The 27,867-nt window shown below is 48.6% G+C and overlaps 1 protein-coding gene across 1 annotated transcript in view; it reads right to left on the bottom strand.

The window, feature by feature from the left end:
* Window positions 1-24,526, bottom strand: part of ZNRF3 (zinc and ring finger 3) — a 190,195-nt gene extending 165,669 nt beyond the window's left edge. The window contains exon 1 of the mRNA XM_043976542.1: window positions 24,362-24,526. The gene's annotated coding sequence lies outside the window, so the exon portion shown is untranslated. The remainder of the gene's footprint in view (window positions 1-24,361) is intronic.
* Between the last annotated feature and the right edge of the window lie 3,341 nt (window positions 24,527-27,867).

Consider the following 27,867-nt stretch of genomic DNA (forward strand, 5'->3'; position numbering starts at 1 on the left):
AAGGAGCTGGAAGGGCCTTCAGAGATCAACCACTCCCCCCACCCCATCCCATCTCCTTTTACAAATGAAGAAACTGAGGCTCCGAGTGTTTAGAGTCCAACTCCAGCACCCAGCACTGTGCCCAGGACTTAACAAGCATTTAATTGATACCAGTTGAGCAGACTGCCCAGTCACCTGGGTAGTAGTAGCAGAGTTTGTAAGTCAGTAGCAGAGCTAGGGTTGCAGATGTAGAGCCCCCTGTGCAGCATCAGCACAATATTTGGGTGCAAAACCTGTTGTCTTTGTGGCTTCAGGCAAGTCCCTTTACCTTTAGGATCCCCCTCAGTTTCCCCATCTGCTAAATAAGATTTGACTACAAGTCCTCTGAGGTCCTTCTGGTCCTCTCATGAGGATCCGGCCTTCTGGAGTCTTGTAACCAACAATTCAAGCTCCCCTAATGAAGATACCAAGAAATCTACTGGCACTGTGGATGAGCAAAACGAAATCCAAGCTAAGCAATTCTAGGCCTGAAGGTCTTTCCCATCACACTCCCAGTGGACTCGATGACTCTGAAGGCTCTGAGAGGCAGCGTGGGCTAGAAGGAAGAACCCTGAGCTTGGATGCAGGAGACCAGGGTCCCTACTCATTAGTTTGAGAGCAGAAGCCAGGACCTTCACTGCTTAGCCTCAGCTTCTCATCTGGAAAAATGGCACCGTGTTGCCACTGCCCACACAATCCCCCTCACGGGATTTGTGAACCAAGTCCTCTGTAAGCCACAAGTCCTCCAGAGAGGAAGAGGAGCACTTATGTATCTAAAAAATTAATGTGGGCGCAGCTAAGTGGCGCTGCAGTGGATAGAGCACCGGCCCTGGAGTCAGGAGGACCTGAGGTCAAATCCGGCCTCAGACACTTGACACTTACTAGCTGTGTGACCCTGGGCAACTCACTTAACCCCAACTGCCTCACCAAAAAAAAAAAAAAAAATTAACGTGGGCCTTGCACTAAGATTCTAACAAATGTCTGCCAAACTCATTCATTCATAATAGCATTGGCTTCACTGTGCCTATCTACCTAAAGTGCAAATCTGTCTCTGCCCAGTGCCAACTCCACCCTTGATCCCTGGAGGGAACTAAGGGACAACCAGTATTCCAACTGATCACTTCCAAACATGCTCTCCCAGAATCACTGGTGGATGCTGCTATGATCAAGAATGAGCAGGAATGGGGCAGCTAGGTGGCACAGTGAATAGAGCACCAGCCCTGGAGTCAGGAGTACCTGAGTTCAAATCCGGCCTCAGACACTTAACACTTACTAGCTGTGTGACCCTGGGCAACTCACTTAACCCCAATTGCCTCACTTAAAAAACAAAACAAAACAAAACAAAGAATGAGCAGGAAGGAGATGACTTGTCCTGGTTTCTGCCTGCTTGACCCCACGTAAGTAACAGTGACAGTGAGTTTGAGAGCTTGGATTATTTTGCAAGCAAGGTCTCCACTCACAAACTACCACCTGGAGAAATACTGTCTTAAGTAATGAGTTTCTGTTGTACTATTGTTTAAAAATAAACAATATGGGGCAGCTAGGTGGCACAGTGGATAAAGCACCGGCCCTGGATTCAGGAAGACCTGAGTTCAAATCCAGCCTCAGACACTTGACACTTACTAGCTGTGTGACCCTGGGCAAGTGAGTCACTTAACCCTCATTGTCCCGCAAAAAACAACAAAACAAAACAAAAAAACCCCACACAAACAAAAACTCAAACTCCTCCCTCTCATGTTCCCCTTTTTCCAAGGCCTCTCTAGAGACAACTGATTATCACTCAGTAAAGTGAAGGAATATGGGTTTGGTTTGTTGTTGGTTTAAAAAAAAAAAAAGCTCAGATTTTCCATCAAAACCCCTGTCTGGTGAAACCTCTAAATATGTTTGCTGTTGTTCAGTCATGTCTGACTCTGTGATCCTCCTCCAAATCATGCTTTTAAATGTACAAGATACATAGGATTACAAAGGAAACCAAGTATGTTGAAATACAGCTACGCAAAGGTCACAGACCCCAGGTCACCAGCCCTGCTCTAGTCCAACCTTCCACTCACCCAGAAGACCAGGGCCCTGAAATGGAACTTGCCCAGTGAGCTGGTGCTAAGAGCAAAAGCCAGGCCTTCTTCAGCCAAGGCCACCATCTATAGGCTCACTGTGCTTTCATGGCACTGTTTCTGAAAGTGTGAAATGAGGGGGTTAGAATGCTGGTGCCGCATGGTCCCCTGCAGGTCTGACTTTGTGATGCAGCCATCTGGACGCAAAAGAGGCTGTTTCAGGCCTTGGCACTGCTGCTTAGTACCTGTGTGACCTTGGGCAAGTCATTTAACTTGTCCCGGCCTGTTTACTCCCCTATAAAAGTTCAAAAGCTTTGTTTCCCTTGGACTAGACTAAAGTGCCTTCCAGCTCCAGCATTTATGACTCAAAACTTTTCTGATTTATAATGTTTAAACAGATACCGTCAAAGGTACTGACAGCGGGGATAAGACAAAATGAAGGCAGTGTGTTAGAGGCTGGCAACCCAGGAAGGAACGTTTCTGACATCCCGAGAGTCTTCGCAGCAGTTCTGAGAGTCCTGAATCAACAATCGAGTGTATGCTGGACCCTACCCCTGGCGTGATGAAATCAGCGCAGTCCAGAAGACTTCTGGGATGGTCTCCCACACATGGCCACTACAGGAGCTTGGCTAAGACTTCTCTGGGGATCAGTTTCTTCATCTCCAAAATGGGGAGAACACCTTGGGATTGTTGTGGGAAAACCCTTACTGAATAAACCTAACAAACTTTTATTTCTGTGATACTTTAATGAGAAAATATCCTGCCCTCCTTGAAAGTCTGGGGATGAGCACAGACTTCCAATCTGATGTCCCTGAGCCATCTAAAGCTCCAGATGCTATACAGAGACAGCAGGGGCCTGTACCGAAAAGAAGGGTCTACCTGTGTGTGCTGTCATGGCTGAAGACCCTTCTTCCAAGCCACAAAAGGGAAAGAAGACAAATGGATGGGATAAAGAGGAAGGTCTCTCTTTGCACGAGGAAGGACTTTTGCTCCAGTTTGAAAAAAGGGCGAGAGAGAAAGAGAGAGAGCACACACTGGAATGATCTAAAGCTGCCTATAAATATTTGAGAACATCAAAGGCGGTCCTGTTAAATTAAAAATGCTGTCACACAGATAGGAACTAGCCTCTAGCACTGCCAGCTTCAACACGCGAGAGAGAGCCTCTGATCTGTGGAGCAAAGGCCTGGCTCCTCCAGAAACTGGATTCACCAAAGAAAAAAGCGAACCAACAGTTGAGTTTTAATAAGGGTATTAAATACCTGACGAATGAGCTAATTAGAGTTTAACTCTTTCAAGATTGTCAGCGCTCTGAAGAACACTATAAACTAAGTTCCCTCCACAGAATCTAGTTAAATCACATCTCGAACAGAACAATGTAGGGGAAAACTCCAAAAATAGCACCTTAGGTCCTAAAGTCAATAAATTCTCCCAGGTCCCTAAGTTGAAAGGTGAATAAAGGCTGAGGAGAAGGTGGGGGAAAAAGGCTGTCCCAGCTGTCATGGCAAGAGAGGATGGATATCTGTTTGCTTGGGGTAGTTTTCCTAACCTAGACTGGACGAGGCCCTGCTTGCAGCCAACTTGCGAAGTCCAGGGCCACCACGGTCTTACATAAGAGTTGTCAAAGCTGCTGGTTTTCCCTTTGGTGCAGTGGTTAGGAACCCAGAAGACTTGGATTCAAAACCTGCTTCAGAAAAGTGACTGGTTCCACGACCCCGGGGAAATTCCCTAACCTCACTATGCCTTGGTCTTCCTATCTGGACACTGAGAGGTTGAGCTCAAGGGGTTGCAATCTTTCACAGCTTTACAGCAATGAGGCCATGGGGAGAAGGAAAAGGGTCAGAGTGTCTTGGATGTCTTTTTTTAAACACCACTGCCGCTCCCTTCACCCCTCCTAACAAACAGCACAGGGCCATGTGAAAGCATCTGCCCCATTCTCTGCTGAGAATCAGAGCAGGAGGGAGAGAGCCCCAGAATCTGGACTCTTTACTCTCTGATGAGAGGCTCCCCTTGCCTCCCTACCCACAGGAGGCCAGTGGGCATCAGTTATATCCGTACTACTTTGGAAGAGAAGCCGCCCAGGACGGCAGAAAGAATACCAAGCTTAGAAACAAGAACTGGGTCCCAATCCCAGGTCTGACCACTACTGTCTCACCCTGACCTCTCAGGGCTGTGAAATGTTATTCACTGCATTTTACAGAAGAGGACACGGGTGTTCACAGAGATTACTAGTAGCGAATCAAATGAGAATCGATGTCAAACATCTGTTCTTATTGCCTGACCGAAATGATGGCCCCAAGTTAAAGAGCTTCCCCACTGTAGAAAGTGACGCCTGTGCAGGCTTCGTAGGCTGTGCAGCCCCAATTCCACAGCTCTAACTGGCTAAGGGGCTAATGGAAGGAAGGAATCGAAGCCCCCCCGACACACCCTGAAAAAGCAGGCTGGCTGGTTGGGCTTGTTCTTTGCTTCAAGGGCTGGTGATTTCCCACAGATCCCCTCCCTCATAAGCCTTTTAACTCAGTAAATGGTTGTCAAGAGTTTGGGGACCCAAACGTTTGAAGAGAGCCGTTACCGACCTGGCCCTGGACCCCTCCTGGATTCCTGGGCCCATCTGGTCACTGGGTACACACCTGAGAACCCATGTTGACCTTCCCTCCATGAACTGCCTTTCCTCCATCCCCGTCTAGAGCCAGCATTAAAATAAACCAATCTCTCCCCAGCCCCTCCTGCGACAGACCGACCTCATTCTCTGAATCCCTGCTTCTGACTGGCCTACTCGCCACCAGGATTCATCGGCCATCTCACCCTGAACAGCACCCTCCACGTCTACCTCCTCCTCCCTCTGGGGAGGGGCCCAGGCTGATCCAGCTCCAGTGTCCTCCCAGCCCCTAGGGTCAGCTCTCTGGGGAGTACTGTGGTCCTCCATTAAAATGTAAGCAGCCTGAGGACAGGGCCCAGCTTTCTTTGTGTCTGTATATGTGAATACTCTTAGGCACTTAGCGCAGAGTAAATTAGCACTTAATAAATAATGATAAACTTCATCAATGTTTGCTGCCAAAATACTAATGCTGGTGTTGACAATGACAGTGGTGGTGGTACTGATGGCAAGGAAGGAGATTACTGTTGTTTGGCCTTCATTCTCGAAGAGGACCATGACATCATCAGGGTGACATCATGACTTGGAGTGAATCCAAGTGAGGGAGGCTGTGCAAGGTCACCAACCTCACTCTCTCCTCCAAAGCCATCTGGGTCCAGTGGCAAGATAGATATCATCACCATGACTGGAGATGGTCCCAGATGTTTAAGGCAATTGGGGTTAAGTGACTTGCCCAAGGTCACACAGCTAGTTAGTGTCTGAGGTGAGATTTAAATTCAGATCCTCCCAACTTCAGGGCCAGTGCTCTTATCTACTGTGCCACCTAGCTGCTCCACGGTGGTGGTGGTGATGACAGCTAGCATTAGCAAAGTGCTTTAAGGTTAGCAAAGAGCTTTACAAATCTGAATTTTTATTCTTTTGATTCAATCCTCACAACCACCCTAGAGGTGGGTGCTGTTATTATGCCCATTTTATGGATGAGGAAATTAATTAATCCTGCACTCCTTGCCCTGCACACCTAGCTGCCTAGGTACCTTGGTAGCAGAATAAAGAGGTTCTGAGCTATTTATTCAAAACAGAAACAGTTTACAAAGCAACTCTATACACTCTGGCCATGAGAGAGCATTCACTTTAAGCAAAGGGAAGTAGTTGGTAAAAATAGAGACAACCTTCCCCCCATGTAAGCAAAGCACAAGGTATAGGGAAAGAGGGTGGGGTGGAAAGAGAAGCCAGAAACCCGAGGCATGCCTCTCAGACTCATTTTGAAGTCAAGTCAATAATACCATGTGTTATTTGGGGGATTAAGACTAATAAAGTATTTGCTTTGGGAAAATAGAAATTGAGTTCAATTAAAGCTGAACTAACTTATCCTTTCCATGGGTCCCACATCGTTACAAGGCCTCATGTATCACAACATCCCAGGGTGCCTCAGTTCAACCTAGAAAAGAACTTGGCTCTGTGTTTCTCTCCAGAACAGGAGCTAGAGACCCACGGCATGATGTTAGCAGAAGTGTGGAGAAATCAAGTCTAACCCACACACTGTTCCTCTGGGTCACACTTCCCTCTGAATGTAAACTAGTGAAGGGTTTCGGCTGAGCCAAGCCTAGTGGGGCTGGGCCATGATACTTTTGGACCAGACTCAACAGCCCGAGACAGACAGACAGGCACAGGCACGGACACGGACATGGACACGGACACAGACACGGACACACTCTCCCCCCCCCCCCAATCTCTCTCAATCTCTCCCTGTTGGAGATGAGAAGCCCCATCTTTCTCTCCCTGGAACTTACAGGCTGTAGTTACACCTCTTACATATCATGTTCTATCATTCTACTTGCTTTGCTGTGTAGGTATGTGATGGCAATGATCAGGTTTGCAGTATTTCACCAATGAAGGGGCCTAAAAGACCTCGTACAAGTGGGGAGATCACGGGCTGGTCATTCAGTGAAGCAGAACCACCTTAGTTTAACACAAAATACTCACAAGCCCTAAAGGAACGCCAGAGGCTTCAATTAGTCCTAAAGAAGACTCATGGAAGGCTTGGGACAAAAGATGGACAAGAGGAAAAAGGCTTGGCTGGACTGAAAGCTGCATTTCAGTCAGCAGATCCCAGGTTGCCCTCCATATCTGAGGGGAAGTGGTCAGATCCTTGTCTCCAAACAGGACAGTAAAATCCAAGCCACACAGGCCTCAGGAGTCTTAAAGGTCTAGGTGGCAGCTTGAGCTCAACCAGTTCCTTCAACATTCACAACCTCAATTTCCTTTGACTACCCAATTCTCAAGGCTGTTGTGAGGAAAGTGCTTCATAACAGGGGTGGCACAGATCAAGAATCAAGTGTTTTGGGGCAGCTAGGTGGCACAGTAGATAAAGCACTGGCCCTGGATTCAGGAGGACCTGAGTTCAAATCCGGCCTCAGACACTTGACACTTACTAGCTGTGTGACCCTGGGCAAGTCACTTAACCCCCATTGCCCCGCCCCCCCCCAAAAAAAGAATCAAGTGTTTTGTTGGATGTGCCTAGGAATGGGTGCCTACCCCCAGACTCTGAACACCCCACCCCAGACTTGTCCACTGAAGTAAAGAATGAGGTCTGGTTTGATCTTAATCACTTCTCAATGCTCACTTGAGAAAGATATCGAATTAAAGATGCACCTGTGAGCGACTCAATGTGAGCACCCAATCGCAAACCAGATAGCTGGTGCCTACAGACCCTCCACCCAGGTCACTCCCCTTCTTTCCTCAATGAATTCGGTACTTGGCTCACAATGTTTCCCCCCTCCCCGACTCCTGCTCTAATCCTAGGGGACTTAACATTCATACTGACTCTCCCTCAAACACCCTAACTGCTCTCCTCCCATGAACTCCTCCACCCCACCTCAGCCACACACAAAGATGGTCATACCCTCGAACTTGCCATCACCCACAAAGGCATCGCTTGCTTGTTAAAAACATTCTGAAATCCCCTTACCTGAGCATAATCTAATAGCTTTCACCTCTGCCACTGCTTTTCCTTACATAACTTCATCCTCGCTGTGACCTCCGGTGCCTTGACCCCTGAGATCTCTCCCAGGCCATTTCTCTTCTTCCCATCCTGACTCCTTGGTGAACCAATTCAATTCAACTCTACACTGTCCTCCTTTCTTGAAACTCTAGCCCCCCTAATACTGCTGATTATGCCCAGCCAAGCCTCAGCCTTGGCTCACCCCCACCATTTGGCACCTCCGCACGTGCTGCTGAATGAAGGTGGATAAAACTGTGAAAGCATTCAGACTGGATCCACTAACATTGATGTTAATAACCTCGACTGAGCCCTCACTGCTGCTAGGCAATCCGATGGCTCCATCTCCCTTATCAACTCACTACCCCACTCTCCACAGCAGCTCTTACAACCTTTTTTATCCTTCCTCAAAACTCCCATGGCTCCCCCATCCCCCCATTCTCTCAGATGTGAACCTCATGTCCTACAGAAAATATTGAGACCACCTGCCTCCTTCTTTCCGCCCTCAGATTCTTCTGCCTTGGTCTCTTCCTTTAGCCCGACTCAAAAGATGAAGTAGCGCCCCCCCCACCCTTACAAACATGCCCATGGTTCCCCATCCTGGCAAAACCCCTCACCTGACCCTTTTGCCCCCTATCTTCCTACACCTATAGCTTAAGTTGTGCTAAATGCTGTCAAAAAGCCGCCTGTACTCGGGGCCTCCACTTTCTCTCCCCTCATCCTCTTCTTGACCCCTTGAAATCCAGCTTCCAGCCTCATCATTCCACTAAACTGCCCTCTCCGAAGGGCCCAATGTTCTTAGGTGCCAAACCCAACAGCCTCTTCCCCAGCCTCATTCTCCCTCTACCTCACCACAGCATTGGACAGTGCTGTCTCCTGTCTTCTCTCTAGGTTTTCAGGACACCCTTCTTACTCTCGCCCTCCTCCCTCCAGGTTTGCCTCCTATCTGACCACCCCTCCTATTTCCTTTGCTGGCTGCTGGATCCTTCTCCATATCATGCTCTCTCACTGTCCTGGGCCCTCTTCTCTTCTCCCTCTATATTGGGGGTGGGGGGAGAAGGGAGGGGCTTCCTACCTAAAGTCTCTGAATTCTAAACCATTGCCCTTCTTGGCCACTAAAGTGATTTTCCTAAAGGTGGTAGGTTGATCCCTTTACCCCTCTATTCAGTGAACTCTAGGGGCTCCCTACGGCCTCCAGGATCAAATACAGAATGTACTGTTTGGCATTCAAAGCCCTTTAGGACCTGGCTCCTCCCTTTCCAGACTTCTGACATTTTATTCCCTTACACATTCCCTTTGATCCAGTGACACTGGCCTCCAGGCTGCTCTACAAACCAGACCCTCCATCTCTCCCCTCCCAGCATGCCCTGGAGCTGTCCCTTGTGCCTGGAATGCTCAGCCTCCTCACCTCTATGACTTCAAGTCCCAACTAAAATCCCACCTTCTACAGGAAGCTTTCCCCAATCCCCATTCATTCCATTGCCTTCCCTGTTAATGGTTTCCTACCCATGCTGCATAGACCTAGACCTTGCTGTGTGTGTGTGTGTGTGTGTGTGTGTGTGTGTGTGTGTGTGCTCGCACTCGCAAGCTTGCAATATATGAATTTGCATGTTGTCTCCCCCATTAGACTGCAAGCTCACTGAGAGCAGAAAGGTCCTTTACTTCTTTTTGTATCCTTAGCACAGTGCCTGGCACATGGTGGGTGTTTAAGCAATGTTTATTTATTGATTCTCCTTTAAATCCTACAAATCACATCCACCCAGACCTTTTTAAGAAATTTTAAAGTTGTTATTGACATCTCCCATTTCTAACTTCACCATTGTTATCCCAAGTATCCTTCTCCCTTCCACAGAGCCATGTCATAGGATAAATACTATTTTTTTAAAAGCGGGAAAAGAGTCAGCACAACTGAGCCATACATTGGAAAAGTCCAAAAGCATGAACAATGTATAACATCTAGGTGGATGGAGGTGGGGAATCAGGAGTCTTTTCACCTCTCTTCATTAAAATCCTGCTTGATCTTTACAATGTTGTAACATTCACTTTTTTGGGGGGGTGGGACAATGAGAGTTAAGTGACTTGCCCAAGGTCACACAGCTAGTAAGTGTCAAGTATCTGAGGCTGGATTTAAATTCAGATCCTCCTGAATCCAGGACCAGTGCTTTATCCATTTCACCACCTAGCTGCCCCCCCCCCAACATTCACTTTTGATTTTTTGGTGAGTCATTCATCCTTCTTTCCACTTACACTGCTGTCATCACTGTGTACATTGTCTTCTTAGCTCTGGGGACTTCACTCTGCATCAATTCACATGGAGATTCCTACGCTTCTTTGTATTCCTAGAACAAACATCATTTCTTACAGCTTAGTGATATTCTATTTACATTCATGTACCACACTTTGTTTAGTCATCACCCAATCGATGGGCATTTGTTGTTTCCAATTCTTAGCTATCTCAGAAAGTTCTGTTATCAATCTTTTGGAGTACGTGGGACTTTTTTCTTATCAATGGCCTCCTGGGAGGTACAAACCCAGTAATAGGGACTCTGGTTCAAAGGGTATGGGCATTTTAGTCATCTTCCTTGCATAAATCCTTGCCAAGTCTTCTAATCTAATTATAACCCTTTCCCATGTCCTGCCCTAAATCCTCCAGAGGATCTGCCCAAGTGCTGGGGCCTTGCTCTAGATTTCATGACATTCCACAGATAACAATGCAACATGGAGGCTCTAAGCTATTATCCCTCCCTACTTCTTTTTTTCCCCATGCTTCGGTCTGTGTTCCATCAATACCAGTTCTTTCTTTGGAGGTGGATAATATGCTTCATCCTTAGTCCTTTGGGATTGTCTTGGATCATTGTATCGTTGAGAATAGTTGGTCTTTCACAGTTCTTCATCAAACAATATTGCCGTCACTGTGCAGTGTTCTCCTGGTTCTGCTCACTTCACTTTGCATCAGTTCACATAAGTCTTTCCAGGTTTTTCTGAAATCATCCTGCTTTTCATTTCTTATAGCACAGTAATATTCCATCACCATCATACACCACAGTTTGTTTAGTCATTCCCCAATGGATGGGCATTCCTTTGGTTTCCAATTCTTAGCCACCACAAAAAAGAGTTGCTATATTTTTGTTCAAATAGGTCCTTTTCGCTTTTGGGGAATGTCTTTGGGATACAGACCTAGCAGTGGTATTACTGGATCAAAGGGTATGCACGGTTTGATAGCTGTTTAGGCATAGTTCCAAACTGCTCTGCAGAAAGGTTGGATCAATTCACAACTTTGCCAAGAGTGGATTATTGTCCCAGTTTTTCCACATCCCCTCCAACATGCAACATTTTCCTTTTTTGTCATATTAGTCAATCTGACAAGCTCCCTCACTAGTTCTATGCCAGCCCATCCTATTGCCTGAGGTCCTAACTTGCTTCATATATATGGGATTCTGCTGTTTCTTACCATTAAAAGTAAATTTTGGTTTTCTGGCTAGTTTTGTAGTCTGGTTTTGAGATAATTGGCAACACCTCAGAGGTACTGTGAAACACTGGTCTTTGGGAAACAGATTTAAAGACCTCACGCACATATCGAAAACTGTATTTATTCCAAGGTACCAAAATAGTTATTTTCAGATGAATATAGGCAGTCTCCACTTGGAAATGAGTTGTGTTCCAAGATTTCTTAGTGTTGGGGAGAAGAGAAAAACCCTACTCCCAGCAGGATGGTTATGGCCACTCCCACTGCTGAGTAGAGCTGGGAGTCACTAACCACAGTCCTTCCAATAAGATAGGGAACCATGAGGTTTGCCTAAATCTGTCCTACCACTAGGCCCTCCAGCTTACCAGCCATTACCACCTGCCCATCAAGACACCTGGACCTTGCCCTCAGCCCTGAGGGCAATCTCCCTAAATGTGCTGTCTCCCAAAATTAAACAAGTTCCTTGGGAGCAGCCATTGCCTTGGTTTCCTATTTGTATACCCAAAGCTTAGCACATGGTAAGTCAGTCAATAAACATTTATTAGGCACTTGCTATGTGCCAGACACAGTGCTAAGCCTCTGGGAGCAGAAAGACAAAAGGCACCCTCTGCCCTCAAAGCACCAACAATCCGATGGGAAAGACAACATGAAAACAAGATGTGATTGTTGCCGAGTATCCAACTCTCCATGACTATATTTGGGGTTTTCTTGACAAAGACACTGGAGTGGTTTGCCATTCCCTTCTCCAGCCCATTTTACAGATGAGAAAACTCCAGGGTCTTCTGACTCCAGCCCTGTCACTCTACCCACTGAGTCACCTAGCTGCCCAAACAAGATATAGACTGGATAAATAGAAATAATCAGAGGAAAGAACTAGAGGGTAGTGAGCAGCATGGGCACGATGGAGAAATCCAAAGAAGTCCCAAACAGTGCAGCTGTGTGAGAAATAAGGAGACAGCTGGCCTGGGTCCCCTCCTTGGAGGGCAGGGCTGACTTGTATGTACCAAGGCTGATTCAAGCTTGCAGGATGATGAGATTTTCCAGTGATGAGGTTCCTTAATTGATGCATTTTCATTTATTCATTGTCAGGTGTTAAGAACTGAGCTTCTCACAGAAACAGAGCTTGAGATCCCAGGCCAGTCCACAAAAGCCTCGTTCTTTTTAGCCCACCTACCATGTACCTAATGTACACGAACCCCTCACCTGGGGGTGGGGGGAGGTTCAAAGGCCCAGCCTTCAGGGGCAGCTAGGTGGTGCAGTGGATAAAGCACCGGCCCTGGATTCAGAAAGACCTGACACTTGACACTTACTAGCTGTGTGACCTTGGGCAAGTCACTTAACCCTTATTGCCCCCCCCCCAAAAAACCCTCAAAACAAAGGCCCAGCCTTCTATAGATTCCCATTGGCTGAAGAAATATCTGAGCAGTAAAACACAACTTCATGCACTTTGCTCATGAGAGTGCTAAAAGGCCTCGTCTCCCACTCAAAGTCTATGCATTTTTTAAAAAAGACATAATTAACAAAAAAAAATTTTTTTAGAAGACATAATTAAGAAACTTGAAAGCCAGGAAAATGAGAAAGGGCTGCTACAACACGTCATGAGCAAGAAGAAATAACACCAGAAGAGACAGCAGAATAATAATAAAGAGCAGACAACCTCAGAAGGTTTCACATGCTGTCTAGCAAAAGTCAAACAACCCTCACCCACCTCCCTCAGCCCTGATGGCTTCACTCCAGCACAGTCCAGGCTAACAGTTGTCAAGAAGCTAAACGATGCTTAATGGATTGTTTAAGGCTGCAAGGAAGTCCTCTGAGAAAGGTTTTCATTGGGAATGGCTACATTTGCCAATGTTCCAGTGATTCTGAAGTGATTGTCATTTCCTTCAGTCACCCAGACAGTTGAGGTGGTTTTTGGTAAGGATCTATGATCTCAATGGTGCAGGGAGCTCTTCAGCAAGGAGAGCCCCTCAATTAATGTAGACAGCCACTATCCTATAGCACCAACAGGTGAGGAAGTTTGCCTGTGGTTACCCAGCTAATGTGTTAGGCAAGACTTGCACCCAGGTCATGAGTCAGGACAACTCTGTACTCTAATATGCTGCCTCTCGTTTACTGTATAAGAAGAGAACTATATTGAGTTCCTAACCACATATAGAAATATTTTCCTAAGGAAATCCATCTGGAGTATCAAGCTGAGATCTGCCAGAAACCTCTACCCCAGCAATGGAAGCAAGATCCTCCCCCCCCCCTTCCCTCCTTGCATGAGAAGAAGAACAAAGCCTACGCCACCCTAGTCAGAAGGCCTGGATTCAAATCCCAGCTCCACCTTCCACATGAGGTTGGACAAGTCACAGCCTCTTTAATCCTCAGCTACCATTGAAGACTAGACCTCTCCAAGGTCACTTCCAGCTCTAAATTCTATGACCACAGGTTCCTATCGAGGGTCTGTTCTTCATTCTTGTAACAACAGCACTGGAGAGTTTGGGGGAGTGGGGGAGGGAAGCGCGACTGTTCTGAGCATGGGGTAAGCTCGGATGGTATAAAAGGATGGGAAGGAAGGTGGACAAGGAAATTCCCAACAGCAAGCAGGGAAGGGAATAGAGTCCCTGTGGCTGTCTGAACACGCACTGGGGATGCCTATACAAGCTGAAGATACATAACTCAGGGACTGTCTGTATATTAAAGAGCCCAACTTGGAATCCATAGATGACTGAGAGTACAATAAGAAACATCTACAGAAATGTCTTATCTAAGAATAAAATTCATATCTTCAATGAGTTTATGCTAAACCTATCATTTTCTATAAGATTTTCTTATTGGGTGATGAACATTTTCCTTAGAAAAATCAAACGGCTTCTGAGCTACCCTGCCCCCCCATCCCATTGCTATTTTTGAACCCTCTCCTCCCCCCCAAAAAAGGTTGCCATGGCAACGAAAGTACCAGTCACCAAGTTTTATAACCACATCCGCCAGTCCTTGGCGTGCTAAGGGCATGTGCCAACTTTGTTGTCTGTAGGGCATTCTTGGCCACGCTACACAGCAAGCTATAATCAAGGCAGAAACCAGTCTATTCGTATAGCACTAGTCTCAACATAAATATTCATTAAATGGGAAAACCTATGGTGATGCAATGTTGAGACTGCAAATTTAAACACAAGAGTCAGGAAATGCAAAAATTACCACCACAACCAGAGCCTTCAATCATCCACACTCTGAAGGGGCAGAAGCATACTTAATGCTGCAACCTTAGGCTGGACAAAAAGAGACTGAAATACTCTTAATAGGGGAGGCCGATAACGTTGCCACGCTCTTTTTAAACTGAAAATGTTTAATCTAAACATTAGCTTCTGCAGCTCACTCAACAATTATTAAGCGAGCATGTACAAGGCCATAGGTTAGGTGCTGATTAAAAGAAAAGTCTTGTCCTCCAAAGATCACTCTGATTCTAGTATTAGGAGCTGTCCTGGCCAAATCCCCACCGTGGTTACTACCCCCCACCTCCTGAAGTTACTTTGTATTAAATTAATGCACCTGTGTATCTACTGTATTTATCTACTGTATTTCCTGAAGCCCACCCCCCCAGACACACAGACACAGACAGACACACCCCACCCCTGTTAAACCCCTTTCAGTGCTGAAGTCCCCAGAAGCACTTGGGTTGGGTCTTTAGGTCTATCCCCAGGCCTAGCACACAGTAGGGCTTATTGTTCATTGGACTGATTTTAGACACTTGACCAACCAAAAGAAAACAGCCCTAGCCGGGAGCTTCTTAGGCTTCTCTTTCCTCAGCCTGGCCAGCCCAGAGTAAACCCTTAGTAAATGCTGGTGAAACTGAACTTCATTCCACACTGGAACTAGGGCCTAGGCCCCAGGTGCCAGCAGCTCTCACTCCACCCTCCCCACCTGATTTTTTTCTTTTGTTTTAGATCTAGGGAAGCTTTCTAAAGGGTAGTTTAAGCACCCATACAGCGCTAGCTCCAGATGGGTTCTTCTAGAACAATACAGACCCAAGCCGTCCAATGAGCACCAGCATTCTAGGTGGCCGTCAGAGTAAGTTCCTTCACGCCGGAGTAAACTAAAGAACAGTCCATACAGAGAATAACAATGTAAAGGAAAGGAACTCTGAATTCCTCGAGACCCCTGATCCATGGGATGCCCAATGGAGACTCCAGGGGACCAATCACGTGCCTCAGGGCTCAGAAGGAAAAGGTCTCCGGATTGGTTTGGCTTCACTGTGCTTACTGGTTATGAGGGGTTTGTTTTTCTTTAAAAAAAAAAAAAAATGGGATGGGGCAGCTGGGTGGTGCAGTGGATAAAGCACCAGCCCTGGATTCAGGAGGACCTGAGTTCAAATCCGGCCTCAGACACTTGACACTTACTAACTGTGTGACCCTGGACAAGTCACTTAACCCTCATTGCCCACCCACCCCCCCCCAAAAAATGGGGGGAAGAGGTTGGGGAAAAGCGGAGAGCTGCCAATGGTGTTGTCAAAGGAAAAAGAGAAATAGAAGCGAGTCACTGAAGCATCTTTTAAAGATACAGAAAACCCAGACAAACAGGATGGCTTTGAAAGTGATGTTGAATTTACTACATACGATTTTGGTTTTTTAAAAAGCAAAACGTACCTAACAGACTGATGGTTTCACATATCATCTTCTTCTGTTCTACTATGTATATGGAATTTTAAAGTTCAGAATAAAAAAAACTCATTTTAAAAAATGAGTTCTGTGATGGCAAAGAACGTTTTTCTTGGTATTCCTAGTGCCCAGCACGCTGCCCAACACAGAGGAGGTATAAGGCTAAAGGATGCTTGCTTCACCAAAATTTGGGGACAACATTTCCCTGTTCTATTTTCCACACACTCAAAAGCACAGAAGCACAGCAGGAATCTCCATCACCCCGGAGCCACCTCTGCCTTCTGCAGAAGGCATAACCAAAGCTCGATGTCCAATGGGAATACACCTCCGTCTCCAAACACTGCCATGCCATACAGAGCAGAGGGTTGAGTTTCTAAGATGAAAGCAAATTCCACAGTAGTTTTCTAGCGGCTCAAGCATACCTTCTTACCTACCTGAAATACCAGCAGGATGATGAGAACCCTCTGGGGATCCCCAATAGGCAAATACAGATCCAGCTCTTAACACAAACTACCCCTCTCCTCTTGACTGATTCTACAGGCAGAAGCAAAACGGTAACTTGAATTCATACTAGAAATAAGTAATTTTGCAATTTTCTCCTCCACTAGCTTTTAGCCAGGCCCATACTGAAAAAGCCAGGTAAGCCCCCAAAAGAGAATCCCAAACAATGATCTCTCTAGAAGAGAAAAGCAGATCTAGAAATGGCCCAATGTGCATTTGAAGGTGGGAACTTTCAAAAGCAACATTTGCCCCTTATTGGAAGTTAAATAAATCACCAAACTCCTCTTACAGCTTCCTATTTTATCCCCTCTCCCCCCAACAACCGGCTGCCCCAAACTCTTTTCAGACTGTCCCTTCCTCCCAACCTCGAGTACGAGTAGCAGGCACCTGACTCAGGACAACTTCAGCTTCTGTCACAAGTCACCCAGGAAAAAAAAAACAAAAAACAAAAAAGGGGGCAGCTAGATGGCACAGTGGATAGAGCACCGGCCCTGGAGTTCAAATCTGGCCTCAGACACTTAACACTTACTAGCTGTGTGACCCTGGGCAAGTCACTTAACCCCAATTGCCTCACTAAAACAAAACAAAACAAAACAACAAAACAAGTCACCGAGGGACCACAGACCCTTTTTTGGGTCACGGCCCCTCCTGGCAGTCTGGTGCAGGCTGTGGACTCTTTCTCAAAGGATGTTTTAAAATGCAAAAATAAGATTAAAAGGAAAACCAATTGTACTGAAAGAGTTATCAAAACACTAAGCAAAGAAGTTCAGGGACCCCAGGTTAAGTACCTCCAATCTAGTACAGTACTCTGACATGTGACAGGGAAGGAATCCAAGACCCAGAAAGAGTGATTTCCCCAAGGTCACCAGGGCTATCGCAGCCAGGAGCTGACTCCAGATTCCCTGATCCCAAATCCAATAATCTGATGTTATAGCCAGAAAAACCCCGTGGCAGTCACTTAGCCTGACCCTTCCCATTTACCGGGAGCACATACACCACCCCCACAAAAGGCCACTTATCCTAGTGCACTTTCTTTTTTCTTTTTTTTTTTTAGTGAGGCAATTGGGGTTAAGTGACTTGCCCAGGGTCACACAGCTAGTGTCAAGTGTCTGAGGCAGGATTTGAACCCAGGTACTCCTGACTCCAGGGCCGGTGCTCTATCCACTGCGCCACCCAGCTGCCCCCCTAGTGCACTTTCAAATCCGATTCCAAAATCTGTCTGATTTGACAGCCCGAGTTTGTAAGCAAATACCATCTGCCACTGTCTGCTGGAGGTGGGGAGGAGAGAGGAAGGGAAGACCATCTCAGAGAAGGGCATGGCTTAAGTTAGAAAAACACCAAGTTCTCTCCTTGAACCAAAAAAAAAAAAAGAACCAACTGACCTAATTTCCCTCTCACTATCATGAGTCAACATACCAACTCAAAGCCAGACTTTAAACATTTCATTCAAGTTACTGGGAGAACAAAGACTGTCTGATGTGAATTTCCCACCTTCAGGAGGGAGGTGTGAGCTACAACGGCACCATCAGCCCAGAAGATACAACATTCAAGCCCATGGGTTCTGGGCAGTGGGAAAGCAGGAAGAGAAGGCAATGATGGCCCAGGAGTGACCCTGCTGCACACTGGACCCTGGGCCGCACCGGGCTGCCCTATGGCCCAACAAGAAAAGGGGCTGCTTTAGCTGAGAGAATGGAGGTGGGAACCAAAGAGGCTTGAGGCCAACTGGGCAACTGAGACAAGATCTGTGGAAGGAACTCAGAGACAAGAAAGGAGGCTCAGGTTTCCAACTTGCCCGGACTTCTGAAACCAAGGGTTTCCCAGATGGCTCCTCAATATCTGGGGCCAGGGAAGGAGGTGCCGCCTATCTGAAATCCCTTCCGCTGCCAGATGAATGCAGCTGTAGCATCGAGGAAGACTGAAGGATGATGGAACAGTCCCAGCCCCAAGTATAAGGGAGGCCCCGCAGAGAAAAGAAACACTGTTGTCCAAGTTTTCATTAGAGGAAGTTAGGAGCGTCCCTCTGCCTGCCGGTCACCAAGTCTGGATCCTGGTAACCATAAGGTTCCCTGATCTCAGGGTCAACATCACCACCGAATCCCCACAACACACAAGAACGGCATATAAAGTGGTCTCGGAGAGTCAACAACGTTCTAGAGATGCATCCAACTAGGAAGAGTAGGCGGTCAAGGCCAATATCACTTTAAAACACCTGGTTACGATTCGCTCTAGGCCTAGTTGCATCTGATGGCTAGGTTAATGGAACATTTCCTAAGAAGTCCAAGAGAAGGGGCATCTGGCGCACTGAGCAATGAACAAAAGGCCAGGAACGCCCCATGGAATGGAGCCCACACAGCAGGTGCCCCCAAACCTCAAAGGCCAGCGGGAGGCCGAGATCAGCTGAGAGGGCGCTCTCTCACCCGCCTGCTGGTTGGTTGAGGGGAGGGCACTTCCAGGTCTCCTGATTTATACCTGTCCAGGTCTCAGTGCCTCAATGAGGAAAGGAAGGGGTTAACCTTCTCTGTCTCAGACTCTCTTAACTCTAGGTTTCATCAAAGTACCATGTTGATGGTCGCCTGCAGCCCCGCATTCCAGAGACAGGTTATGCTCTGATTATTGATCACACCGCGACACAAAGCTCAGTTTAAAGGCATTGCTTCTAGAGATGAGTCACTGATGGAAGACCCAGCTCAAGGTCCCACAACAACCACCCGACAGCTAGAGATCTCAGAAATTCCAGAGGGAATCTGCTGCCCACACTAAATATGAGACCTGTACAAACCCGGCCTCCAGTCTTGGCTTTGCCCCTTCTGTCACCCAGGCAAGTCACACTCCGCCTTTGAGCCTCATCTGTACAACGGGGAGGCTAGCCCAGTGTTTGTGAGGGTGTCACAAACCAAATGGTATTTTCTTTTTCCTTTCAGGGGTCAACAAATATGGGAGTCTTCCCCTCCACAGAAACTCACCCACAATGCCTGGAAGATTCCAAATTTGGATAAGCTTTGCTCCGTTAAAAGGTTCTGGACTTTCCACACCTACCATCTGTCCAAAACGCAGTCCTGAGTAAGGAGGTTTTATCACCATGGCTGTGGGGAAACGATTTTTAAGAGTCACGGGATGTCACCTTATATTTCTGTCTTCCCCAAAGCACTTAAGAGACAATCAAATACTTGTCAGCTGACTATGGGGCTGTCCTCATTTCAGCCTGGTGGACCAATTATCGAGAACTTATAGTGTCCATGGTCCAGGAATAGGGGAGACAGAGGTTGGTTTTTTTTTAAATGTCAAACAATTCCTGCCCTCAGGAAGCTTACCTTGTACCAGGAGGCCTGTGCACAGTCTCCTTAATGACCCTCACAATCATCACCATTAAGGGGGCGCCTTGCCTGCACCTGGCAAGGGATCATTCTGCACAATGAGGAACCAGACAAACCATTGTTACTCAGCAACAACAAGAGGTACAGGAATAGCTCAAATTCCACAGGGAAAGATGAGCCGCACGCCGTCTTTTTTCCCATCCTCCTTCCTATCCATGAGGTTGTGTTTCCCCCAGATGAAATCTAGAGGATCCAGGAACAAAATGCCTCCAATGCTGGGCATGTGACAACACTGATCAAAGCCTCAAGTCATAAAACTGGGGAAAATAAAAATGTTTCTCATCCAAATGCTAAATTTTAACTCAAGACCTTCAACAATCCTGCACAAGCCAAATCCAGCTCAGCTGCTAGCGTGCAAATGTTATAGTAGACCCCAAGTCCATTTTTAGAGGCCCACAAAGCCCAAGCTAAAATAGAGAGGCAAAGGCAGTGTTGGGCCTCTTCTACAGCACTGACATGCCAACAACAACGGGCCGGAGAAGGAGAGTACCCTTAGGAGAAATCATGGGTACCTCCTCCAAAGAACTAACTCAGACCAGTTAACTCCTATCTAAACACCCTCAACTTTCTTCTACTTTTAAGACCAATCTACAACACAAAAAGCCAAATTGAATTGAAGTTTTATACAAACTTAGTATTGGATTCCTTCTGCTAACGAATTTCTCAAGCCTTTCTAAATATTTGACTTTCAAGAGAAATGCACTTCCACTTTAAAACAGGCGCTTTCATCTCTGGTTATGCAAATTTTTCTGTTTGTTTAACAAACCCATACCCCTAGCTAGTATTTAATCAGGTCTTGATTTAACATCACTAGCCCTGGGACTGGGCATTGCCAAGTCTGAAAGAGTTTCAGATAATGAGCTCATTAAGAGTAACTAATTGATCCAATGCTGAAATATGTATCAATATGTCTAAGGAAATGAGTTTGGAATTGGGGAAGTGGAGGGAAAGGCGAATTATCTGAAAACCAAAATGGCAGAAGTGCATATGCTCCAAAACCAAGCTCTAGAAATAGCACAATTACAAGTGTTCCCTATACAGGAAAGATTTTATGCTGTTAGGTGATCGAAGGAGAAACGAAAGCTTCCAAGTGTCATGTATCATCTGTCTTCCCTCCACCCCCCTTCCCCATTATACACCATAAGAGATGCCTGATAAACTTGAAAAGAAAGGAAAACAACATTTCCAGTTACTATCTAGGTTCCTAGTCAAGTCACTTAACATCTCTCAGACTCTGTCTCCTCATCTGAAAGATGAAGATAAGAATGATAACAACAATACCACACACTCCACCTAGACTGTGGAACGGACAAATGGGATAACATATGCAAAGCACTTGTCAAACCTTAAAGTGTTATAAAAATGTTAATAACTATAATGAATAAATAAATCAGCCCTTCATCCAAAGGGCACAGAGCACACTCCTTTATATGTGTGTGGGTGCTTGTGTCCGCACACATGTGTACATACACACACAAATAGATCCCTACCTTTATGGGCAAACAATGACCCAGTGCACTCTAAAATTCACTGAGAGAGGGCAGCTAAGTTGTCAGCATTTCTACAGAACCGTCTGCTGGAAATGCCAATTTTTAAGTTTCAAAACTTCGTTTCACTTTTTAAAAACAAACAAAAGCAAACTTTTCATTTTTTTAAAGGATGGTTCACAATCCTATAAGGCTTTAGGCCATGTTTTAGTATGCAGAACTTTTCTTAAAGGTTAAAACATGTATATATTTCAACTACTCTTGCCAGGTTTTAACTTTTTTTTCTTTCAAGTGGGGCAATGAGGGTTAAGTGACTTGCCCAGGGTCACACAACTAGTAATCGTCAAGTGTCAAAGGCCAGATTTGAACTCAGGTCCTCCTGATTCCAGGGCCAGTGGTTTATCCTCTAAGCCACCTACCTGCCGCCAGGTTTTAACTTTCTAAAAAAAGTTATACACATATATGTACATATATGTATGTGTGTATACACACATATGTATATGTGTGTATAAATATATTTTCTAATATGGACTAAAAGCTTAAAATGTTTCTCTTAAAGCAAAATGCTGATGTGCTCTCTGTTCTAAATGATTTCCTATTTCTTACTCCACTTGTGGTCACACCTCTCCATCAGACAGAGGTTTGATTTTCCCCCCACATAGACAAAATGAGGGCCAAAGAGTGAGCCCTAGCCTAATATTTTGGCAGCAACACCTATAAATAAAATAAGTGTGTTGCCCTTCACACACACACATGAATGTGGGTACACACACACACACGTGTGCAACATGTGAGCACACACACATAGGACATGCTCAGCTCACTGAAATGGAAAACAGTGGCTGAGTGACCAAGCAGAGCCACAGTGAAGTTATTAAAGTTATTATTCCTCACACTATCGAGGAAGGTCTATTCCAAGGATTCTGATCATCTTAACAACATTCTAGCAGTTAGAAGTGAATTTTGGACACCTCTTACTGATTGCTTAACAGGCAAACCTTATTAAATACCATTTAAGTCCTTTTCTCTTTACTTAAGCAATTGTTGACTTAATTTTTTTTGGCCAGGCTAATGGACCACAAAAGGAGTTAGATAAGCACTTCAAAAGTCTCAAAAGAGAATAAAGAATGGCGTCCTTCTGCCAAATTCACACATTATCTCCCTCCTCAAAAGGATAAAAGTTATAAATGGTGTGTTGAAACTGCTAATTTTGTATTCAATGAATAACTAGAGATTAGCTCCAAGTGGAGGGAGAACTAACCATTTGGATCTGCCCTTCTAAGTCAAAATGCTAACGAGAAACATCAAGAACGTTAATGGGCTCCTTCAGAAACAGGAGCACCAGAGCAGTTTGCACAACAGAGTTCTTCCAGGGAGGCTGGAAAACACAAAACCCTTTCTAAAAAATCTTCGGGGGCACCAGTGACTACCTCAGCCAGAGAGACAAGTGGTGGGGGGGGATTCTTGGGGTAAGCTTAGGCTATGTAAGAGGATTTTGGAACAATCACCAAAGCATGCCCATTGGATGAAAGCTTATGTAATTAAAGACCATAATTACAACATCATTAAAAACTGTGAGTCTTTAAAAGTGTTCCCAGTCGGGGCAGCTAGGTGGCGCAGTAGATAAAGCACTGGCCCTGGGATTTAGGAGGACCTGAGTTCAAATCTAGGCTCAGACACTGGTCACTTACTAGCTGTGTGACCCTGGGCAAGTCACTTAACCCTCACTGCCCTGCCCCCCACACACACAAAAAGTGTTCCCAGTCCCACAGATCAAACAAGACCTCGATTTCCCTTCTGTTCACCCCAAAGAAGTTTGGAGTAGGGGAGGAAAGGGTATGCATGCTGCCTAATGATCACAGGTAGTCACCCTCCTGGCCCAGGTGCAGGGACTGAGCTGGGGCATTATTTCAAGCGTCTGTATGGGGGAGTGGGTGGGGTGGGGGTGGGGGGTACGACTACCCAAACCTTGCAGCAGTGAGAAGTATCAATAATAACATTGCTTAGGATCCAGTTCCTTTATTATCCAAAAACTCAAGCAGAAGTAAAGCAGATCAAACAAGCCTGGGTCAGCAGACACTAGATCTCAGGATCTGCCCCCAGCAGCGATCCCCCACAGTTCCCGGACAATCCCCAGTCTAGCTCAGGTCCACAGACAGATCTCCCCAGAAGGGCACCCAAATCCTTGGAAGGTAAAGGGTAAGACTGGCCAAGTAAACAACCCGGGGCAATCAAGCCAAGCCTTCAAAGAGCAGTGGTTGGTGTTTTTTTAATCCCTCTATATCAGACTGCCAGTGGAATGCAGACACCTTTTCATTTGCTGGGAAGGTGGGGAGGCCAGTCAATCCCAGGTCACCTCTGTCTCCCAGCAAGGGCTCCTGGCACAGAGATGGAATGAAGGTCCTCAATCCTCTTCCAACTGCCCTTTAATTACTATGGGGGAGGACTTTGTCACACAACTCAGCCCAAGAACTTGTTGAATACCCAAACCTGTTCCATTCCTGCCCCAAACACAATCCCCCAGTGCTCGCTACACCTCTGGAGACCCTAAAGGAGCCACGGATCGTGGGGTGTCGAGTTTTGCTTTGTTTTGTTTTGGGCTATAGAGCCAGAAAGTTTAAGCCTACTGCAAGGAGACCAAACAGTCCGTATTCTGGGAAGGAAAATGAATTGGGTCGCGTCCAGCTCCCCTTGAGTTCCAAGTCCTCTGATTCTATGAAAGTTACGATCCTCAGGAACGTTTATTGATACTTATTTTATAAAGCGGAGTGAGGGGAGGCGGGGGCTGCAACCCACGTCCTCCCTCCTCATCCTCATGCCAAGCCCTCTTGCCAAAGCTAACTCGTGGACAATCGAGCACGAGCCGCGGAGAGGATCAACAAAAATAGCCAATCCGTGGAAAAGAGACGCCCCCATCAGAACCCCGCCGGCTCCCCCCCACACGCCTCAAGCCCCAAGTTTCCAACGGACACGTTCTCTCCCGCTCTCCCCCTCCCCAGCCCCCGCCGTTTTAGGGGCCCCCCGCGAGCCTGGGCACCCCCTCCCCACGTGCAAAGATCGAGCTGGAAAAGCCAGGCTGCGGGGGGGCGGGAGGACAGATCGGAGGGTCCGAGCGGACCACAGGTGGTCGGGCGGCTGGCGTCCCCAGCCCCCGGCTCCAGGGGCTCTGCCGTTTCTCCCTGGGCCTCGCGTCCCCACGGAGGGAAGGGGCCCGGCTCTGACAGGCCCCGCCGTACCTGCACGATCTCTCCCTCGGCGCTGAGCGTGGCCCCGGCCCGGGAGAAGCGGCCCGTGAGGCCCGTGGTGTAGGTGGTGTAGTCGCCGCTGGGGCTCGACTCGAACAGCACCACCTCCACGAACGCCGTCTCCTTGGCCCGCGCGGCGCCGGGGCCCGAGGCCGCCAGCAGCAGCCCGAGCAGCAGCGGCAGCGGCCGCACCGCGCCCCGGGCCCCGGCCCCGCCGCCCGGCAGGCCGCCTGGGGGCCGCGGGGGCGGCCGGGCCCGGGGGCGGCGGCGGCGGCGCGGCCTCATGGTCGGGCGGCGGCGGGAGGGCGCGGAGGGCGGCAGCGGCGGCCGGGCATAGTCGCGGGGCGGAGCGGAGCGGCGGAGGCGCGGGGGCCGGGGAAGGGCGGGCGGGCCGGCCGGTCACAGGAGCCCCATGGCGGCGGCGGCGGCGGCGGCGGCGGCGGCGGCGGAGGCTTTGTGGGTCTCAGGCTCCGCTCCGAGGAGGCTCCCGGAGCCGTCGCGCCTCGGCCCTTTCATCGGCTCCACGTGAGGGGTTATCCCCGCCCCCCAGCGCCGTGACCCGCTCGGCCCGCCCCGCCCCGGCCCCGCCCCCGGGGGGGACAGGGCGGCCGGGAGGGCGCGCGGCCCGGCCTGGAGCCGGCGGAGCGGAGCGGAGTCCGCAAGCACCCAGCCCGGGCCGAGCGGCGGCCCCGGCCTCACAGCGCCCCCTGGGGGACGGGGCGGCAGGAAGGCCCGGCCTGGAGCCTGGCAGAGAGGAGCAGAGCCCAGCCGGAGCAGGACCCCGCCACACACATACATATGCCCCGGCCTCACAGCGCCCCCTCGGGGACGGGGCAGCAGGAAGGCCCGGTCTGGAGCTCAGTGGGGGCGGAGCGGAGTCCTCACCAGCTCAGCTCGGTCCAGCAGCGACCCTGTCCTACAGCGCCCCCTGGGGGACGGGGCAGCAGGAGGGCAGCGGAGCCTCCCAAGAAGAGCCCAGTCCAGCTTCGCCCCGCCCCTACCCACCCACCCACAAAGGGACCCCGAGGAAGGTGAGAGGGAGCCTGAGCCCAGACCGGCCTGGCCAGGCAAGCCCACAGGCAGAAGCCCCCCCTTCTACCAGCACAGGCGCCCCCTCCTCACGAGCCTGGGAATAGCCGTCATGGAGGGCTCCTGGGAGGCTCCACACGTGCAGACCCTCCCCCCCTTTCACCTGTCCTGGAGAGGGCGGGGCTTCAGCCTCCCTCAGCCATTGGGAGGCACGACCATTAGCGTCCTTTACTAGAGGAATAGTAGCCATCAGTGACCATTAGTAGAGGAGGAGGAGCCAAGGGCAGCTAGGTGGTGCAGGGGACAGAGCCCTGGGCCTGGAGTCAGGAAGACCTGAGTTCAAATGCAGCCTCCGACACTTCCTAGCTGTGTGACCCTGGGCAGGTCCCTTCACCCTGCTTGCCTCAGTTTCCTCATCTGTAAATGAGCTGCAGAAGGCAAAGGCAAATACTCCAGCATCTCTGCCAAGAAAACCCCCAATGGGATCACAGAGAGCCGGACACGACTGAACATCGAGGAAAGTAGTAGCCATTAGTGGCCATCGGCAACAGGGAGCAGCTTCTGTAGAGCGAGCAATGAGAAGTAGCCTTAGCCCGTCCGGGTCAGACATTGCACCAAGCGCTGGGGATACGAGGAAAATGAGGCACCAGGGTCCTGGCTTCAGGAAGCTCCCCTTCGCCCTGCAAAGGACTGCGTGCAGATAAGCTGCCCCGCGCGCAGGAGGCTCGAGAGGAGAGGTCTCCACGCCACATCCATGGGCACCACTGGCCCAGGGCGCACTGAACTGTCCTCGGGGCTCACTACTGAGAAGAAAGTGCCCGTGGGGCCCTTGAGCAGAGGAGGAAATGTCCGTAAGGGCAATTAGTGACCCGCACGGCCGGGAGGAGCCTTTCCTAACCATTAGCAGAGGACACTGCCCTCATCACCTCCCACCCGGACCATTGCTGCTGGGGGAGGGGCGGTCTGCCAGCCTCCAGCCCCCCCCCCCATGCCGGTCCATCCTCCATTCATCCACCAAAGTGACTTTCCTAAAATTCGGGTCCAGTCGTGTCACCTCCTCCCTAGTCGATAAACTCCAGCGGGTCCCTGTCACCTCTAGGATGCTGTTTGGCATTCGAAGCCCTTCACGACCTTGCCCCTCCAACTTTCCCAGTCCTCTGACACTTTACTCCCCAACCTCTACTCTTTGACCTAGCGACTGCGGGCTGTTTCAAGAACAAGACCCTCAGTGGATAGAGCTCTGGCCCTGGATTCAGGAGGACCTGAGTTCAAATCTGGCCTCAGACACTTGACACTAGCTGTGTGACCCTGGGCAAGTCACTTAACCCCAATTGCCTTACAAAAAAAAAAAAAAGACCTTCCATCTCTCCACTCAGGGCATTCTTGGAGGCTGTCCCCCATGCCTGGGTGCTCTCCCTCCTCCTCTGACTGCTGACCTCCCTGAAAGCCCACCTTCTCCAGGAAGCCTTCCCCAACCCCTTAATTCCAGGGCTTTCTCCCGGTTAACAATTTCCTATTTATCCTGTATAGAGCTTGCTTTGAATACATGTGTTGGTATGTTGTTTTTCCCATTCTATTGTAAGCTCCCAGAGAGCAGGGACTGTCTTTTGCCTCTTTTTGTATCCCCGGTGCTTAGCACAGTAGGTCTTAGAGAAATGTTTATGGATGGATTGACCAGCCAGCCAATCCCTAACCTCCATTCGGGATCCTTGGTAGCCGTTACTGACAGAACCAACTTTACTAGTCAGTAGCCATCTTAAGGCTAGTCTGGCCTTGGGGATTGAAGCAACAGAGGCCTGTGCTTCCCCCTCCCCCCAGAGGGAGAGTGCCCCAGCCTGCAGACACTACGGGACCTCACTGCAGTTCAGACTCTCCTTTCCTCTTCCACTGCCAGCCTCTTGCTGCCCTGACTGTGAACACCTAGTCCATGGGGAGCTGGGCTCCTTTGGCCAAAGGCCTCTTCTCCCTTGCGGGGCCCAGGGCAGGGCCCGCCAGATTCTTCTCCCTCCGCCTGGAGTGATCACCCCCACCTTCCCCTGCCATGCTTGGGCTTTTTTTGTGGAGCCTCAGGCCAAAAGAGTCCTATTTTCTGAAGGACTTGGCTGGGAGAGATAGGGCCAGCCCTCCATTACCTATGGTGCCTCTGATATCTCCTAGCCCTTCTTGAAAATGCCTGTTGGGGGGCAGCTAGGTGGCACAGTGGATAAAGCACCGGCCCTGGATTCAGGAGGACCTGAGTTCAAATCCGGCCTCAGACACTTGATACTTACTAGCTGTATGACCCTGGGCAAGTCACTTAACCCTCATTGCCTTGCAAAACAAAACAAAACAAAAACAGAAAGTGCCTGTTGGGGGGCAGCTAGGTGGCACAGTGGTAAAGCACTGGCCTTGGATTCAGAAGGACCTGAGTTCAAGTCCAGCATCAGACACTTGACGCTTACTAGCTGTGTGATCCTGGGCAAGTCACT

The sequence above is a fragment of the Dromiciops gliroides genome, chromosome 1 (assembly GCF_019393635.1).
Source record: "Dromiciops gliroides isolate mDroGli1 chromosome 1, mDroGli1.pri, whole genome shotgun sequence".
Lineage (NCBI taxonomy): Eukaryota > Metazoa > Chordata > Mammalia > Microbiotheria > Microbiotheriidae > Dromiciops > Dromiciops gliroides.